This window comes from Propithecus coquereli, unplaced genomic scaffold (assembly GCF_000956105.1).
Source record: "Propithecus coquereli isolate 6110/MARCELLA unplaced genomic scaffold, Pcoq_1.0 Scaffold330, whole genome shotgun sequence".
In the NCBI taxonomy this organism is placed as follows: Eukaryota; Metazoa; Chordata; class Mammalia; order Primates; family Indriidae; genus Propithecus; species Propithecus coquereli.
Genome location: NW_012148953.1, coordinates 910,365 through 915,794, shown reverse-complemented (window position 1 = coordinate 915,794; position 5,430 = coordinate 910,365).

Below are 5,430 nucleotides of genomic sequence, written 5' to 3'. Positions count from 1 at the left end.
TAAAAAAAGGATAAAAATATTTTTTTAAACATAAGAAAATCAAATATTCAATATTAAACAGCCTATGTTCTTGTGTTATAATTCATTGCTTCTATTGCTTCAAAAATATTGAACAATCTCACAAAAGGCTCATGTGTTTAGGCTTTTAAAGAGAATTCAAAGAAAAGGGCTGAGTCCATATTTGGGTTGACACAGCAATAAAGATAAAGCAACAGCTGCAAGATGCATGAGTGGAGACAAGAACACAGAAGTAGAAAGAAGTGGTCATAAAAAACATAGCAGTTTGAGGAATTTATAAAATTTCTAGGAAGGACTTTATGCTTTTCTAAAGAAAATGGCATAGAGTAGAAATTCAAGTACAGTATATCTTAGCCTAGATCCTAATGGTTTTATAAGCCCACCTCGTAAATGATTTACACAATCTTATGACACTTTTACAGTGTGGGGGGGTACTGTATATTTGTTGCCAAACAATGTAAGTGGGAAAGGAAAAAAAGGTCTTTAATTCTAGTTCATCAGAAATTAATTGGATAGAAATATTACAATTATATAATTATTTCAGCACCCTGTGAAATCAGCAAATTATTTAATAGAAAATGGAATTTCAGAACTGTTAAGTGCGTTAACTAAGATTTCGCAACTGAGATAAAAGAAGAATTCCAGGGCTGTGGCACTTGCTTAAGTGTTCTTTCCACAGTGTTATAATGCTGCTGATCCTAAAGTCCTCCTCGGTGTTGGGATTTCTTAACTAACACCCACTTGCCTGCTCTTAAATTTTCTGACCAAAGTAGTTAATTAATTCTTAGTTACTAGCTATACTAATGACTTTATTTTTCATACAACATACTCCATATATAATATATATGTATGTGTACATTATGTGTGTATGTGTATATATGCTCTCTTTCCAATAACCTTCCCTATTCATTCTTTCAATCAATCAAAAAACATATATTGAACACCAATTATATGTGTAAGCACTATTCTAGATACTAGAAAAACAAGAATGAACAGGAAAAAAACTAATATATTCTTCATATATGGTACATTCTTTTCTGAACACCAAGGCATAAAGCTTTTCTTCAGAAATCAACATTCATTTGTTTTGTTAGCAGCTTATCAATACTACAGGCATAATATCTAACATTTGTTTAATACTTAATAGGTGTCAAAGACTACCTGCAACACTTTAAGTCCTTAATTTACTCTTCGTTCAAATCCTCCAAGCTTAGTGCTTTTCTCAGTTTTACAAATGAATGAATTGAGGGATATAAAATTGAAATAACTTACTCAAGGTTACATGGCAAATAAGTGGCAGAGCCAGGAATGAAATCCAGGGAACATGATTCCAACACATGTTCCTAATCACTGTATGTGACCTTTGGTTATCTCCCCTGCAGAACGATGGGAAATATGGAAATATCAGAATACTTGTTAATGACATCTTATTTAATGCATGTATAATCTGATTTTTCTCTTAAAGATATAATCCTTATTTCTGTGTACACATATTTAATACAGACAATTATACATACAGGTGTTTATAATATGAAATCATTAATAAAACATAATGTGAGGAGTGTGATCATTCAGTATTCTTAGATATAAGCAGAAGTGATGACATAAAAAGAAGGAAAAACACTCCTCTTCATTGCCAGTGAGAGCATCTCGCTCGCTTTACTGCAAAACGAACAGCCAGAGAGCACTTCACTAGATGAGGCTAAAAGCACACATACACTACTATGCTTTTTTAAATGAAATATTCAGCAGCAAGATGAAATAAGTGACCATGAAAAGGGATTTGTGGACATAAAATTAGAAGATAGATTCTGTCAGAGCATTTCACGGAATTGGAAAGGGATCTCACCTCCAGGCCGGCTGGTGTTGATGAAGCTATAAGAGACAGTTCCAGTAATCAATCCCAGTACAGCTGCAAACAGAAGAGCAATCAGTATTATGTTTTTTGTAGGTTGAATTGCAAGAGAAAAAGAAATTAGATGAATGTATCAATAACAGCCTCTATGTGCACCTGGTAATTCATTGTCCAGATAATAAATTTAGCAAGATCAAAAATAAAATCGTTAAACTTTAAGAAGTAATTTCTAAGTTTATTCAAGGGCTCCCTATTTGGAATGAATGGGTATTAAGAAATATCTTACATAGGAGAGTTTTAAAAATTTGTGAAATGATAAATGAATGAAAATAAGGGAAATGAATTTCTTGTACCTCTCCATCAGACACCAGAATTAATTTCTAAAGATAAAAATAATTTTAATGTATTTAGAGCATATACCTTCCTACTACTATTAACAAAATTAAAATATGATGTGAGTGTAGGTCTGTATGTGTGGATTTCCTATGAGAAAAAGCAGCAAATAAGCACAATGTAAGTGCAGTCTGACTATGGGAATCCTGAGTGTCAGAAGGTAAAATTATTCTCAAAATTCTCAATATCCCTCATCCCCATATTTTTCCCACTTTTGTATCAGCCAAAATTATATTAGAAATAGATTCCCTCAATCTGCATCTCCATTTTGGTTTCTTTAATTTGTTATATTGGGTTTGTAAGACTCAGATTACCAGATTAAAATATGAGTAACACACTAGAACGGTTTCAGAGCCCCAAAGATGACAGGTGTACCAGGTCACTCTCATTCCTTCCCTCTCTGTCACTCCCCAACTACTTAGCACTTGTGACCCCTTAAGTCTGGGGCAAAAATGGTGGCAGGGAGCACCTAATGCATTTTCTTTAACTGCTCTCTCTTAGGCTTGTTAATTTTCAATTTGCCTCTTCTCTCACAGATATTTCAATATGTTCTAATTAAGGGCTAGATAAGACTGTACAAAAACGAATAGAATATATTATTGATTGTATTTGTGAGTTTCTTTATTAAAAATGGCTTTTATATTTTTATTTATAACCCCTAATTAAACTCTGCAATAGTGATAACTGTCATATCTCTGAGAGTCACAAAGGCATACGCACCTGGGCTGAATAGAAAAATTGGACCTATTATTTCCAATAATTGTTCTCTAAGCCATCTCATCTATATTTTCTAGAGTTTTCCTTTAACTCTCTCCTTCATTTTTTCTTTCTAAAAGATATAAGCCAATCAGTGTTTGTGGTTATGGATCAGGTAGCAATTGACTAATTATTTAGTTTCAATTGGACATAAAGAATAAAAGTTAAAAGAAAATTATTTGTCCTTTCCATGCTCTTTGAGAATATGTTGAAGTAATAAATAAATCAAGTTCGGTTTTGAGAATCAAAATGAATCAATACAAACAACAAATTTAAGGAGCTGTGAGAAAGATCTATTAGGATTGAATGAAATATCAGAACTGGCCTAGGGTATCTGTAATTACCCAAAGCGAATTCAATTTATAGATTCCACCCTAATTTAGGATGCTTCCAAGGGTTAAAATGAAAAATTGAATCAATCATCCATATCAATCCTAACTGTGAAGGATTTTAATGTTTCTTTTCAGATTTGCTTTGTGTGATGATTAGATTTATAGGAAAATTATTCAACTGCCAGATTTCTTCTACATATATTAATATAATCTAAAAGGATTAAAATAATTCATTTTAACTCATAGTTTCACAATAAAAGTTGTAATTATTTAAAGCATGTTTCTTAAAGTGCCCCCAAAAGTGGTATGAAATTTGTATAATGCATAATTAGATAAGTCTGTAAATTATGTACATAATTTATGATATTTTTATTTTGAAAGGGGCAAAAATGTTTGGGTACACCCCTCTTTCCCTTTCATTCCAGAGTAGGAAATATATTGGTTCAAATAACGGGAATGTGTTTGAATTGAGCCTGGCTTTGTCCCTTAAAAACTTATTGAGATTCAAAACCTCAGTTTCCTCGTAAGTAAAATGTATGAAAACTATCTTTAATGTTTTTGTTAGGTTTAAGTAAGAAAATACCTGTGAATGCTAAGTATACTGTCCATGCTATGTGAGTGATCAACTAGCTGATTAAGTAGTTATGAAACACACACAAAAAATAAGCAAAACAAATGGGTAAAAAGATCAAGTGAGAACAATAAATATCTTTAGTTACAAAATACATTTTATCTTCATCACATGAGCTTGAGAGGATATGAACACACACACACACACACACACACACACACACACACACAAAATTCTCCGCAAAATGAAACTATCAATCCACCAACACATTTCTATATTTGGATGCAAGCATGCTTTGGTTTGCTTAGAGCAAAACATTTTCTATGTAAATGAATTGCTTCTTCTGAAGCAGTATTCTTGTCAAATGTATAACGCATACAAAATAGCTAGAACTCAGCCAATGATAGTATATTATCTCACAGGCCCGACCTTCATTAAAAACAATGCAGGACATCATTAAAATGTGTGAAGAGTAATTTAAAATATGACTTTTCGATGGAATAATAAGAGTTTGTCATATTTATAACAAGTACAGACTCAGTAACAACAACAAAATAACATTCATTTCTAAATTATTCCATAGATAACTGCAAAAGACTTTTTTAGTAGTAATTAGAGTTTGGGAAGTTGAAAGTTGGGGAGGAGAGGGAAGAAAGACTTGGAAAACCTGTACTTTCATTTTAGAATAATAGTTTTTTAAGAGCTAAAATTGAAGTCTTCATCTTTTCTACTTATTTTGTTCCTAGAGCAAGCTTAACTAGTTTTCTATCTTTCCAATTTGGGTCCCTAATTCAGTAGTGTGATGTTAATATTAAAAAATCATCCATATTTTGATATATCACAAAAAGTAAAGCCACATCAAACCAAATAGCATATTTCAGGGATTAAAATGTAGCTTAGTTCCATCATTAGGTATTGGCTGCATGACTTGAAACGTTACTTTCTATACCATTTCACCAAAATTTCTAGAAACTTGTAGAAATGATTAGAAGTACTAAAGCAGATGACTGTTAATGCTATTTGAGAAGTTTAGAGAGTCAAAGAGATGCTATGGAAAACAACATTCGAATGAGTTCAAATTAATTTCTCCCTACTGGGAGATGGCGGCTCATGCTTTTTCCTCAGGGAAAATTGCAATACCCACACGTTGTACTTCCAACTGGGCTTTTTGTGTGTGTGTTTGCTGTAGTGCAAACACGGATAAAGGACAGGGGCACAGCAACATGCACTTTACAATAGTTCTCTCTGGCTACTGCTATGTCTTCCGAGCAACATTTCCCTACTTGAATTTTTCATAACCCCTCCAGATCTCCTTCATGACTAAGAATGTGAGTTGAGCGAGGCTAGGAGCTGTCACTCTTCAATATTTTTCAATCCTGTTTTTCTGTTGGAGTAACCAGAAAAGTCTGTCTCTGCTTTGTGCTCTTTGAATCCTGTGGACAGGACACCAGATTCACCTGTTCCCATGCATTCGACAAATGTCCTCTGAGTGCATGCTTTGAACC